At 51.3% G+C, this 14,628-nt stretch overlaps 1 long non-coding RNA gene and 2 other non-coding genes across 3 annotated transcripts in view; 2 read left to right on the plus strand and 1 right to left on the minus strand.

Moving 5' to 3' along the window:
- Positions 1-14,628, plus strand: part of LOC127033394 (uncharacterized) — a 49,775-nt gene that overhangs the window by 5,058 nt on the left and 30,089 nt on the right. The window contains exon 2 of the long non-coding RNA XR_007769084.1: positions 6,077-6,328. This is a non-coding gene — a long non-coding RNA (uncharacterized LOC127033394). The remainder of the gene's footprint in view (positions 1-6,076; positions 6,329-14,628) is intronic.
- On the plus strand, positions 11,839-11,912 carry TRNAT-UGU (transfer RNA threonine (anticodon UGU)). Its single transcript has one exon. It is a non-coding gene; the product is annotated as a tRNA-Thr (tRNA).
- On the minus strand, positions 14,203-14,284 carry TRNAS-AGA (transfer RNA serine (anticodon AGA)). Its single transcript has one exon. It is a non-coding gene; the product is annotated as a tRNA-Ser (tRNA).

Here is a 14,628-nt window from a genome sequence, read left to right on the forward strand (position 1 = left end):
CATCCACCAGGGACCCCGACAGCATGTTCCTAGGTATCTGTGCTCCCCACCAACCCCCTAACCTCCCCCAGGAACCACTCCAACATGGACATACATATCTATGCCTCCTAAAAAAACCCTAAGCCCCCCAGGGTCCCCTAGAGCCTGCAGATGCGTACCTCTGCCATCCACAAAACCCCCTAATCCTCCCCGGAACCTCTCCAGCCTGGATGTACATATCTGTGCCACCCACAACCCCCCTAAGCCCCCCGGGACCCCTCCAGCCTGGATGTAGATATCTGTGCCCCCTGACTCCCTAAGCCCCCCCAGAATTCCTATAGTCTGGACGTAGGTATCTGTGTTCCCTACAATACCACTAAGCCCCCCCAGGGACCCCATCCAGGACATACATAGGTATCTGTGCCCCTCATCAAGTCCCTAAACACCCAGCAATCACTGTGCTCACCACAACCCCCTAAGCCATCCAGGGACCCCTCCAGCCCGAACGTAGATATTGGTGTCCTCCATGAAGCCCCTAATCCCCACCAGGACCTCCACAGCCTCTACGCAAGTACCTTTGCCCCCCACAAACCCTCTAACTCCCACAGGGTCCCGACCATCCTGGACGTAGGTGTCTGTGACCCTACGAACCTCCTTTAGCCCCGCTGGAATACCTCCAGCCGGGACGTAGCTATCTTTACCTCCCATGACCCCAAAGCGCCGCAGGGATCTCTACAGCCTCTACGTAGGCGTGATGCTCTGTGCATTACCCTGCATAGCCACACGGTGTTACTGTTGCTCCATGCAGGAAATGCTCTGTGCATTACCCTACGCGGCCACACGGTGTCACTGTTCCTCTATGAGAGAAATGCTCTGTGCATTACCCTGCTTGGCCACATGGTGTCACTGTTGCTGCATGCGGGATATGCTCTGAGCATTACTGTGATGGAGTAGGGATTCTATCTGTGGGGGATGGGAGAGCAGCGGGTGACTTTAGGTGAGGGAGAGGACCTAAGCTTGTAACTCGAGCTAGGCAGCGGGGACCGGGTCAGCACCTTTGCCCGGGAAGCTGGACATAGGAAGGGGCCGGCTGGAGGAAGTGAGTTCAGTTTTGGTTTGGAGCTGGGTTGTTGGAATTCAGGGATTCCCAGACGGGGAACTAAGCTTCCTGAACCCACAGAAGGACTCGATTGAGGGGTCCTGGTTGTGCCCAAAAGCTCTGCTGTATCCTTTGCTCCTGCTGGCCAAAAAAACCTTCTGTTTTACTGGCTGGCTGAGAGTCACTGTGAGTCCCAGGAGGAGGGGTGCAGGACCAGACTCCCCCACACTCCGTGACAGACCCTAAGCCCCTCCAAGACCCCTGCAGCCTGGTCGTATTTATCTGTGCCTGCCACCAAACACCTAAGACCCCCAGAGACCCCGGAGACCCCTCCAGCCTGAACTTAGGTATCTGTTTCTCCCCGCAAACCCCCTAAGCCCGTCAGGGACCTAAACAGCCAGGACATTGGTATCTGTACCCCATATAGACTCCAGAAGCCCCCCAGGACACTCCAGTTTGCATATAGGTATATGTGCCCCTCAGAAACCCACTAATCCCCCAGAACCCCTACAGCCTGGACGTAGGTATTTGTACCCCCACAACTCCCCTAATCCCCCAGGGACATCTACAATCTGGACGTAGATCTCTGTGCCCATCATGAAACCTCTAACCCCCCCATGACCGATACAGCCTGGACATACGTATCTGTGCCAACCCGAACCCCTAAGACTCCCTGCTACCCCTACAGCCTGGACATAGGTATCTTGGGCACCTGCAAATCTCCTAAGACTCATAGGATGCCTCCAGCCTAGATGTAGGTATCTCTGGCCCCACTAACCCCTAAGCCCCCCTGTACCACTACAGCCTGGATGTAGGAATATGTGCACGCCACGAACCCCCTAAGGATCCCTAGAGCCTGGAGATTGGTATCTGTGTCCCCCCCAAAACTCTCTAAGCCCCCCAGGGACCCGTACGGCCTGGACTTAGGTATCTGTGCACCCAAGGCCGCTAAGATCTCCCAGATCCCTACAGCCTGGATGTAGGTGTGATGGTGCTGCCCATGGGAGCCAGCTGAGGTCACTCAATCAGGATGAACTGCAAACAAAACAGGGCAGACAAATCCCAAACGCTGCTGGTTATTTCAATACTTAGATTTACCAAGCCAGCACAAAACAGCTTCTGTAGTACCTCACTGGTTACTTAGAAGTTTAAACCACGCAGTTCCCTTAAAGTACCCAGCCTCAGGCCTCCGTCCAGACACGCCTGTCAGATATGATGGAGTACAGCAGTTGGCAGGAGAGCACTCGATGTGTTGCATCTACACTAGACGCAATATATCGACCCCCGCTGGATCGATCTCTGTCCACCGATTCGGCAGCTGGTATAGACATACCCCAAGTATCTGGAGATCAGAGCTGGATCCCGGAGGGGGACACATTGAAGGAACTCAGGGGTTAAGGTGCCTCTATTGTCAGCTGTCAGGGCTGCTGTGGCTCAGAGGAGGGTGCTTGACTCCTGGCAGGCTTAGGCACCGCAAGCTTGGGAGGCAGGAGAAGTGAAGCGGCCATGGCGTACTTGGGGTACTCATGCTCAGAGCAGGGGTGAGCTGGGGCAAGGGGGGGTGCCACAGGGCAGAGCGGGGAGGTTGCCACAAGAGGGGCACCTCAGGGTGGAGGGGGGAGCTGCCACGGGTGGGGCGCCTCAGGGCGGGGGTGCAGGCGCAAGATTGAAGTTTCGCCTAGGGCATGAAACATCCTCGCACCGGCCCTGCCCCATGCCCTGCCTGCAGCCAGCCCTGCACCCGCTGCCCTGCCCTGCCCGCAGCCAGCCTCTGTCTCCAGCCAGCCCTGCACCTTCTGCCCTGCCCACACAGCCGCATCCTCCCTGCCCTGCCTGCAGTCAGCCCTGCAGCCAGCCCGACACACCCCCTGCCCTGTCTCCAGCCAACTCCTGCCACACCCCCCTGTGGCCCTGCCCAAAGCCAGCCAGCCCCCACACTCCCCCAGCCTGCACCAGCCCTGCACGCCCTGTCTGCAGCCAGCCCCGCACCCCCTGCCTTGTCTCCAGCCAACCCCTGATGCACCCCCCGCCTGAGGCCAGCCAGCCCCGCACCCCTTGCCCTGCCTGCAGCCAGACCCTACCTCCAGCCAACCCCATGTCCACTGGTGCCCTGCAGTTCCCAGGGCAGTAATCCTGCACATCTGCTTCAATGATGGGGGCAGGGAGCAGCTGGGACCCACACATGTGCACAACCTAGGGAACCAGACAGCAAATATGAAAAATAGGGACGGGGTGGGGGGTAATAGGATCCTAAATAAGAAAAACACCCCAAAATTCGGACTGTCCCTATAAAATCGGAACATCTGGTCACCCTAGAACACCCCCAGGACTCCTGAGTTCCATTGCTGGGTTTCCTGTTGGTTCCACTGCTGGTTGTTTTCCTTTTCCTGGGGGACTTTGGGCAAGTTCCTCCCCACTCTAGGGCTCTGTCCCCAGCAGTCAAATGGGGATTTCATACTTTCCCGCTATTGGAAACTGCTGGGAGAATCTCCCAGCCAAAGCTGCTCTGACAGTGCTAAGCAGAATCTGACCATTCAAGGGAGGAGCTAACTGCCCAGGAGGAGTGTTTGGCTCTGGGGTTTCACTTCAGCCCAGTCTAGAGAGAGGGGCCCAGCCATGGAGTTTGGCTCAAGAAGACCAAGTCTCCAATTTATTAAGGGCGTTTTGAATTCCAATTCTGTGCTCCTAAGTGCTTGATGTCAGCTACAAATTTTAGAAGCATGCTCTCCACTGCATTTTCCAAATCATTCATGAAAATATTGAATACTACCGGACCGTGGACTGATCCCTGCCGGACCCACTAGGTAAGCCCTCTCCGTTGGACAGCCAAATCTGGAGAAGGGCTCCTGGAGTCTGGGCTTTCAACCAGCTCTGCACCCACATTACACTGATTGCAGCTGGACTGCATTTCCCTCGTTCGCTTGTGAGAATGTCCTGCGGGACTGTGTGAAAAGCCTTAGTAACCCCAAGCTAGATCCCATCTACTGTTTACCCACCTCCACCAGGCCTGGAACCCTGCCAAAGAAGGAAAGAGGATTCGTTTGGAATGATTTGTTCTTGACAAATCCATGCTCACTAGTCCTAAGAACCAAATGATCCTGTAGGTGCTGCTGACAAACTGAGTGTTTAAGAATGTATTGCAGGATCTCTCCAGCTGTGGCAGTGAGGCTAGCTAGTCTGTAAGTCCCAAGGGTCTCTTTGTTCCCCTTTTAGAGAAAGGTCCTGTCTTGTTTATGGATGGGAAGATGTTCTTTTTCAGGGATCTCAGACGAGAACTGGGGCACAACACCTGGTTTGTTAAGGCCACAAAAATGGAGGCAGGAACCTCTTCTCTCCTACTGGCAAAGAACCCCAGGTACCTAAAAGACAGGGACTCACATCCCTGAATGGGCTTTAAAAAAGGCACTGCTTAAAGATTGGCCTCGACCATTTCTTGTTTCCACAGACTAGACATTTTAGCAAACTTTAGAATTCCTTGGTGCTAAACACCGTGAAATTCCCCTTTCTCCTTCACAGAGGGCTTTAACACCCCTTCTCTCACTCAGGCTCACAACTGCCCAGAGTTCAAGAACTGTCCCTGTTCCCATTGGGAAGATGGGAGGAGCCTGAGATCCAGAGAAGGGAAGTGGCCTACCCAAGCGCCTACATAGCAAGGCACTGGCAGAGCCAGAAAGAGAAGCCACCAGTCCCGACTCCTGTTCTAACAGACAGTAAACCACTCCCGAGGAAGGGATAAAGCCCAGGAATCGAGATGGTGGAGAAATTTCATTGAAACCATTTCTGTCCGAAAATCCCATTCAGACTAAACCAGCTTGTTTCTCAGAATTATAACAAGTGGGATGAAAGTTCTTTGCAAAAATATTGTGTTGCAAAACAAAAGCATCTCCTGTTCGTCACAGTGTGTTAAATTGTCTCCTCGCACACAATGAGGAGACACTTAGATCTCAAACATTAGATAAGATGCTTCAGTCTGAGCTAAGTCGTTGCTGCTCTTAACAATTTCAAAATAAAAACATACAAATCAAATAGACTATTTCAGCTATTCTATTATGTGTTAATCTGCTCTGAGTAAACATGATAGGACACCTCATACTATGCCCTACTCCTAGTGACGCTCTCCAATAGATCCCCATCCTCCACCCCCGTGAGGTAGGTAAGAGCGGATCATTATTATCCCTACTTGAAAGAGGGAGAAGCTAAGGCTGAGAAAGGAGAATTGACTTGTCTTAGGTCACACAGCCAGGCAGTGGCAGAGTTGGAAATAGGACCCAAGAGCCCTGATTTTCAAACTAACCATCGGATCTTGAATTTCAGACATTGAATGACCTGAATAAAGTGCTCTCAGATGAGCTCCAGACCAACAACAGTGACAGTAATTATTCAGCAAGTATTTCAGGAGAACTGCAGTGTTAGAGAGAATCATGAACTGCTCAGAGACCATTAATGCAGAGAAGCAGCAAAATTCATCAAACATAGAACTGGTTCTGACTTATTACCTTGGTCTTAAAAGAGACCATCAAGGACCTGAGTCTCCTTCCTGTCAATAACCCCTTGCTCAGCCAATCAGGGTAGAGACTGAGGCTGAAGGTTCTCATCAGAAATCCCAAAGGATGGCCCATGTCACTGCTGGGGATCACTGCCTGAGCACTAGTTCAGCCGCACATTTTTGGGTGGACCTCCCACAGTGGGATCTGCAAAGCACTCGCCCGCAACACACACACACACACACACACACACACACACACACACACACACACACACACACACACACACACACACACACCTCCTTCCTGGTGTTGGGAGGGGAACAGGAGAAAGGACAAAAGAAACAAGAGACGAAGAGACAGGAGGGAGGGAGGGATGGAGGAAAAGGTGAAACCCGAATGTCCCCATGATTCTAAGGGACAAAATCCCAGGTGCGCAAAAAAATTCTGCCTCCTTAACACGTGTTTTCCATGCCTAGAATTCACTTGTCACCAGATAGATCAGACTGAACAGGTTTCAAACCTCCAGGAGGCTCTTACCTTCTAAACAGGGACGGCTGTTTTCTAGTAAAATCACTAAAAGGGAAGGAGAAAACTCAAAAGAGGTTCCTCCTGGCGCTCACGTCCGTGAACCCGAATACTCTCTCAGTCCTCAAAGAGAGACCTGGAGAAGGAGACTTGCTGAAGCAAAGCCACAGGGGTCTCTGAGGTTTCCCTGGCCCCTCACCCCTGTCCTGCCTGGCTGATGTCAGCATCTCTCTGTGAGGTCACCACCCTCCCACCACCTTGGACCAATAGTCTGAGGTCCTGCAAAAGGCCTTTGTGATGTCACTGCCACACCCCTCCCTTGCTGTGCCAATATCCTGCCCCTGGCCAGGCACTTTGGAGGTTTGAGCTACTCCCTGTGGATCACCCCACTCAAGGAGCGTTCGTTCTAGGCAGCAAGCCGGCTAGACAGGAAAACATCAGACGCTGCTCCCAATGCTACACTCAGTTTTTTCAGAAATTAGTCGACTTTATGGCCAGAAGAGACCATTAGAGCATCTGATTGGATCCGCTGCATATCACAGGCCGCCTGTATGACACAAGAGCTACTTTTGGGGCAAACACATTCCAGAAAGGCATCTAGTCTTCATTACATGACAGCAGCAGATGGCGAATCCAGCACTTCCCCTGGTAGCTTGTTCCTGTGGTGAATCATCCTCACTGTTGACTATTTGTGCCTTAGTTGTAATATGAATTTGTCTCTTTTCACTTTCCAGCCATTGGGTCTTTTTATGCCTTTCTCTGCTCGATTAAAGAGCCCTTTAATACTCAATTTTTCTCTCCATTAAGGCACTTCAACACTTCAATGAACTCACCTTTCAATCGTCTTTTGAAAAGCTAAACAGGTTGAGCTCTTTCAATAGCTCACTAGAAGGCATTTTTCTCCAGCCATCAGAACATTTGGTGGCTCTTTGCTGCCCCAGCTCCAATTTCACAACATCTTTTTCAAATGAGGACACCAAAACTGGAGGCAGTATAAAGGTTGTATAAAGGTTACATTAAATAGGTTGCAGAGGAGTTTTTTTTAAATTAAGGCTTTTGTTGCTAAAAATTTTGTCACTCAGGTGAGAAAAAACACTCCCCGAATGCCAAAATTTGAGCCATGCAAAGCAGCAGTGTGAACAGCGCTTCGTTGGTGGAGCTGTGCTCCTGGTGACGATGCTCCTGCCCCTCGTTGTAGTGGTTTGGTTTTGTTGCCGGGGAAGCTCTCTCCCAATGATAAGGATGGCCACACAGCGCAGCATACAACAGCACGGTTAGAGTGGCACAGCTGCACCGTGGTAAGGTGCGCAGTGTAGACACAGCCTCAGAGCTGGGGGAAAGCTGACAGGCGCTGAGGAGCACAGGGTTCAAACAGAGACATCCGTTAGGAGAGGAACTATTCACAGGGATTCTTTATAGCCTAGTAAGGAGGAGAGGATGGAAGATGATAATGTACAGGTAGGATCTGATCAGAAACAGTGAAATGAAAGAGTCTCCCTCAATTACATCACGTAATAGCAGACAGCTAAAATGGGACACATTTTATAAGTGCTTAAATACAAATGCTAAAAGTCTAAGTAATAAGACGGGTGAATTTGAGTGCCTGGTATTGAGTGACAATATTGATAGAATAGGCATCACAGAAACCCCTGCACTCCCTCCTGCGCCCATGTGGGGACACTGACCTGTGTGCATGGAGCAGCTGGTATTGCTGCCCCCCACTTCTCCCTGGAACGCTGCTCCTCCAGGCACCCCTAGGGGCTGTGGGATGTGGGGGCAAGAAGCGAGATCATCCGAGCTCCCTGCATCCAGGTCACTTTCCTCAGCTGGGCTGCATAAGGGGAGGGCAGAGAGCAGCAGCTTCTGATTCTCCCCTCACAGCACAGCCCAGGTGGGGAAAGTGACCAGGACGCATGGAGCACATAGTGCTGCTCCTCGCTCTCCCCCAACCCTCTATGGGGCCACAGAGGAACGTTGGGGGTGGGTGAGCTGTATCTTTGTGTCACCACTTGCCCCTCCCCCCACAATGCTCCTCCACCAGGTACATGCAGGGAGAAATGTGGGAGTCCCCCCAGGAAGCTGTGTCTGACACTACACCCGCAGCGTGCACCTTTGCACTGCCGCATGCTGCCCGAGTGCCCCGGCTGATTTGGGACCCCTGGAAAAGTCTCCCCCATGTCGGCCCTAGGGCTGGAGGACCTCCCACTCCCCGCTGTGGCCCAGGGGCTACAGAGCTTCTCTGGTCTCAGGGCTGCAGTGTGGGGAGGGGAGTAAATGAGTGAGCAGGGTGGGGCCAGTGGGGAAGGAGTGGAAAAGAGGTGACTAGTGGATGGGGCCATGGGTGGAAAGGTTGAAAGAGGGCAAGGCCACAGACAGAAGAGGGTTTGGGGCCATGGTTCTTGTGCTGGGGCCCCTGCACTTGTTCTCCCTTTCCCTGGGCTTTGGCATCATTAGCCCCTGCTTAGCGAGTAGGGTTCAGTGCTCCCTGTAATGTGGGGCGTGACTCCTAGGGGGACACAGAGGAACATTCATGGGGGCACCTTAGGGCCTGAGCCAGTCCCCATGGAGGGCAGGGAGGGAGCACCACTCAGCCCCACTCTGTCCCAGCTCTTCCCCAACCCCACCCTCAGCCTGAGACTCTGGCTCCCAGCCCGGCCTCGACCCCTTTACCCCTGTCTGCACCCCTCTCCCCAGCAAGCAACAGCCCCACTCCCAGCCTCGGTTCTCAATCGTGGCTTCCAAGGGGCCACAGCCATGGCTAAGAGGGCACAATGTGAAATGTTTGGGGACCACTGGTTTAGGGTGATGTCCTCAATCACTTCTCTGCAGTCCAATAAAAGCTATTCCTCACCCACCTACCCCTCCGTCAGGACAGACTAGGTATGTTCTGCTGCCCTTCACTCATACAGGAAGGAGAATAACATTTCATTGCACTCAATCCTAAAGTGATTTGTAACCCACCACCATCCCAAACTGGTCATTTTGGGGAAGCGGCCGCATCATACGCAGAGTAGGTGTGTCTGTGCAAACACGGTCTGTTCCTGAAGTCTTTCCCCAGCTCCTCAGTAGATGTGAAGGGGGAGCTCATTCAGACCCTGCTTATGCTTAGTATTTAAAAACTCCTGTGTCCCTATCTCTGCCGGCCTTAGATTTCTCTTCCTGTTCCTTTCCTGACAGCTCAGATGAGGTGGCTGAGTGGTTACGGTGAGGGACTGCTAATCTGTTGTGCTCTGCATGCATAGGTTCAAATCCCATCCTCGTCGGAAGCATTTAGTCTTCACTCCTCCTTTATAGACAACCATCTCCCCCTTTGGTACAATGACAGATCAAACAATGTTTCTTCTTGCAAAAAAAAACCTTCTCAGAATCTAACCCCCCCACCCCGCTTCAAATAAAAAGTCTAAATCTCAGATTTCTAAAAAAATTCTCTAGTCCTGTATTTCTTAGTTTTTATCTCAAAAGGGAACATCCTCATAATCTCTCACAAACACCCTGGGACCTTCCCAAATAATTAAAATACCCCCATCCTGAGCAAGACCAAAACAGTGAACCAGAGCTAGTGTCTAGGCCAGGCTGTTCTGAAAGAAGCAACTCAAAAACATTTTTTCTCCACTTCCCTTGGCAAAGTCTGACTGAGAAAAGAAAATTCCTCAAACTGAAAATTTTTGCTGAGAAACCAATACTAGTCTGTTTGGAGACTTTGATTTGAATATATTATTATTATTCTCTTCTGATTTATTTCGGTTCAGTGTTTGTCCTGCAGATGTGTTTCCAGGTGTTGAGTTGTGAGGGAGAGAGGCCAACTCATGATGTCTCTTCCCCTCTTTCATAGTTTCTTCCAACTTGCTAGGAATTACCTTTGCTAGGATGTGAGTCAAGCAGTGTCCATTGTCACTGTGCTATCTCGGAGAAGTCTGCATTGTACACAGTTCCTGGGATAGTCCTTGGGAGTGTGGATCCCTTTTAATGGGCCAGCAGCGAGTCTGGCTCCTCCATTGTCACACCTGAAAGGCTGGTGGTGGGCATTTCGCAACCTCATAATATATCTCAGTAACACACACAGAGCAAACTTCATAACTTCCCAACCAATGCTACACACACAGTCCAACACAATATTAGTGTTCAACAGATCAAGACTTTTGAAATGATACCTCACCAGGCAGACTTTGTACAAACCGTATCATCATTATATGAGAGTGGTGAATATGAGGCTTCCAGGTAGTGCTTTGAGCACAGCGTGCCACACCAGGGCTGACATTGCAATGGAGACATACCTGTAGAGTCTATCTCTCCTGGGATAAAGATGGCAGCATGGCCGGCCTGGGTCATCTGACTTGGGCCCATGGAGCTAAAGCTGAGGGGCTAAAAACTGTGGTCCGGATATTTGTGTTCACACTGAAGCCTGGGTTCAGAAACCCTCACTCCTCCTGGGGGTTTCAGAGGTTGGGCTCAAGTCCCATCTGTCTGCACTGTAATTTTATAGTCTTGCAGCCCAAGCCCCATAAGCCTGAGTCAACTGGCCGGGCTTTGAGGCAGGTGCCCTGAGTGTGTTAATCGCAGCATAGACATAACATTAGGCTACGTCTCCAGTGCAATGAAACACCCACGGCTGGCCCAGGTCACATTAATCAGGGTCATGCGGCTTGGTCTATAGTAAAGTTGCAGTGTCCGTGTCTCGGCTCAGGTGCAGTCCGCTGCTCTAGGAGCCCAGAAGGTCGGGAGGGAGTTTAGCAAGTGGAAATGGTAAAACTGCATTGAGGGGACTGGACCACTGACCTACCAGCTCTTAACACCCAAACTTTCAGTAACTCTATTAGCAGTGCCTGTGAGTGTAATTTAAACCATAAGAAAAGCCACACTGGGCTAGACCAAAGGTCCATCTAGCTCTGAATCTTGTTTTCTGACAGTTGCCAACACCAGGTGCCCCAAAAGGCACTCAACCAAGCACTGCTAGGAGTTGAACCAAGGATCTCCTGTTTACAAAACAGGTGTTGTAACTAGCTAAGCCATGGTGCCTGCTGTTACTTAAAGCATCGTGTCTGCCCACACCTGACTCTGCCAATCCCCATTGAGCCCTGATAAACTTTTCTTGTGTTTGGATTCTGTAAAGCAGAGGAGCAGGGGAAGGTTTACTCCCAAGGTGTGTGAGTGTTTATTTGGACAGGTCTACGCTACAAAATTAGGTTGGTGTAACTACATTACTTAGATGTATAAAAAATTTACACTCCCCCAAGCAATGCAGTTATAGCAAACCAATGCCGGTGTAGCTAGCAGCTCAGCTGTCAGAACGTTCTGGAGCTATGAAAGGGGAGGGGCCCAGCCTCTGTAGCAGGAATGCAGGGCAGGTGAGTTCACGGCGGGCATTGTGGGATACTGGAGGAGGCCAGTTATGGTGATATAATGAACAGCAGCATTTACACTGACAATTTGTCGCTTTAAGTTTGCTGCAAAAAGCTCTAGGCCTCTTGTCAAGGTTGGGATTGAGGGGCACTGGGAATAGGAGGGCTGTGGGTTGGGACAGAGGAGAAGGGTGCCGACCGAGGGAGCGTTGTGTGTTTTTCACACACCTGATGTTAAAATAACTTTGTAGTGCAGACCTGGCCAAAGATTTACACACACACAGCTTGCAAGGAAAATGTCACCTGCTCCTCTGCTTTGCAGAATCCAAACACATGCAAAGCTTGTCAGGCCCTGGTGGGGATGGCAGGGAGTCAGGTGTGCGCAGACAGTGCCCCTTAACCACAGGCAGGCACCATGGCTTAGCTGGCTAAAGCGCCTGTTTTGTAAACAGGAGATCCTGGGTTCAACTCCCAGGGGTGCCTTGCTGAGTAGCTCTTGGGGCACTTGGTATTGGCTACAGCCAGAGGACAAAACACAGAGCTAGATGCAGCTTTAGTCCAGTATGGCTGTTCTTATGGTTTAAATTACGCTCACAGGCATTGATAATAGACTTACTGAAAGTTTGGAAGTTAAGAGCTGATAGGTCAGTGTTCCAGCCCGTCACAGATGACCCCCTCCCTCTGGGACAGGGGCAGGTCTGAGCTCTCACACCAAAAGGCTCATTGTGGCTGCCAGAATCTGTGGGCAGCTCGTTTAGTTTACACCAAGGGTTGAGTCCTGCTTTGTGCACCATGGGTGAGAATGAAAATCCTAAACTGCCCTTTGAAATAACAAATGCAGCTGGATGTGTCATTGTCCCTGCCCCAAAGCAGATAGAACAATGGAGAAATGCCATGAGTCCATACTTCATTGCGGTTTTACCATTTCCACTCGCTAAACTCTCTCCTAACCTTCTGGGCTCCTAGAGCAGGGTACAGAGCCTGAGCCGAGATACGGACACTGTAACTTCACAGCCCAAGCTGCATGACTCTGATTAATGTGACAGGGGCCAGCCGTGGCTGCTTCATTGCACTGTAGATGTAGCCTAATGTTATGTCCCTACTGTGATTAAGACACCCAGGGCACCTGTCTCAAAGCCCGGTCAGCTGACTCAGGCTTATGGGGCTTCGGCTGCAAGACTCAAATTGCAGTGGAGACATATAGGCACTAGATTTGCCTTTTTCCAACCATCCGAGACCTCCCCAATCACCACAAGTTTTCAAAGATAATGACCAACGGCTCTACAGTCACATCTGCCAACTCCATCCGGACCCTCAGATGCATTAGATCTGGAACTGAGGACTTGGTCATGTCCAGCTTTTCTAAACAGTCCTTAATCTGTTCTTTCACCACCGAGGGCTACTCACCTCCTCCCCGTACTGTGCTGCCAGTGTCTGTGAAGATCGAGGCAAAAAAGGCATTGAGCACTTCAGCTTTATCCACATCATCTGTCACTAGGTTGCCTGCCCCATTCAGTAAGGGGCCCACACTTTCTCTGACCTTCTTTTTGCTAACACACCTACACAGAAATTGACTTGGAAGCCAATCAAAATAAGTTACTTTTGAAATACAAATCATTCAAATCAACACTGGGTCAGTTTTCTCCTCTGCTCTATTTCTCACACACATTCCCCCACCCCATCCTTTGGAGTCAGGTTTTACATCAGGACATTTTAGGCCAAGGGGGGTAAGTTACATCAAAGAAGCATTTCAGGATTAGCCCCCAATTTCCTGTATTACTAACAAAAAGCCGGTACGTTCCAGTGTGGGGTACTGGCAAGAGTGGGTACTCTGTGCCAGCCCGGCCTGGCTTCCCCAAGCTGGTGATTTAAGGGGCCCAGGGCTCCCTGCAGAGGCCAGAGCCCCGGGCCCTTTAAATCGCCGCCTGAGCCCCCCTGCCAGAGCCCCGGGGAGCAAATCACTGCCGTGGAAGGCTGCTCTCTCCTGCGCTATAAACACAGAACAGGGGGGGCGGGAGCTTCCTTACAGTGGGGGGGCACCGTTGTCTGCACTGTGGCACTCCCATGACACCCCTTCCCCAAGGACCCCCACTCACACCACCCCTCCCCCAGAGGCCACACCCACAGAAATCCTCTTCCCCCCAAGACTCCACCCTTCCCCCCACTCCATCATTTGTCCTAACAGCCAATAAAGAGTGGTGGGGCCATGGCCCTCTAACCCCCCTGTTCCAGCACCCCTGACACAGAGCTAAGCAGGCAGCAGTGTGTGCATGTGACAGAGGCTGCTGTGCTGAGCTGAGCCAGTGAGGGAAGCAGGGGCTGATGTTGGGGCTGTGCCCCTCCCCCTGCCTCAGGACTGGTTGCTTGCAGCAGCTGTCTGAACTTAGAGACAGTGTGCCCACACACTCACTCACTCTTCCCACCGCCACCCAAACACATTGCAGTTGAAAAGCAGCTGGCAATCTAGTAGGATTCCCATGGAACAATGGGATAGAGAAACCTGCATCATGTGATGCTGTACCAGCCTGTGAGGCATTTCAAACCCTTCCCAAAGCACCTGCAGCCAGTTGCACAGCTACCCACAATGCACTGCTCTCTTTGGCCATCCAAGAGTCTAGCCTGGATGTGCTCCTGTAACACAAGGGGCATAGTGTGGACATGCAACAGCTGTTTAATTGAAACACTTTAAAGCCACATTACCCAATAGTGTAGACACAGTTTGAGAGTGGGACAAGACCCAGCTCTGTTGAAACTAAAGGACCACAACTTCCTCTGTAGTTGGCAGGATTTGAACCTGTGCAGGGAGACCCCAATGGATTTCTAATCCATCATCATAACCACTCAGCCACAACTACTTGCTTGAGATGGGTCTCTCACTACACTCCAGTTCTGTTCTCACTGAGTGATCAATTCCAGTTGTTTCCTCAGACCAGCTTCCACAACACACACACTGCTGTGCCATTGTGTAAGTGTGTCCCTGGCTGAACTGCAAGAATTCCTGCTCATTTCCCTTCTGGCTGGAGTATGAGGAGAGTGTGTTTGTGGTCAATGACGTTCCTGTAGATTGTTGTCCATTTCCTGCCTTGATCATTCAGACAGTTCCTTTACCATCATATCCCCAGCACATCAGTGACTGCAATAGCAGGGGGCAGGTTTTCTCTGGGGCACTGAGCTTTGTCACGGGGTTGGTGGCTCCTTT

Source organism: Gopherus flavomarginatus, chromosome 12 (assembly GCF_025201925.1).
Source record: "Gopherus flavomarginatus isolate rGopFla2 chromosome 12, rGopFla2.mat.asm, whole genome shotgun sequence".
Lineage (NCBI taxonomy): Eukaryota > Metazoa > Chordata > Testudines > Testudinidae > Gopherus > Gopherus flavomarginatus.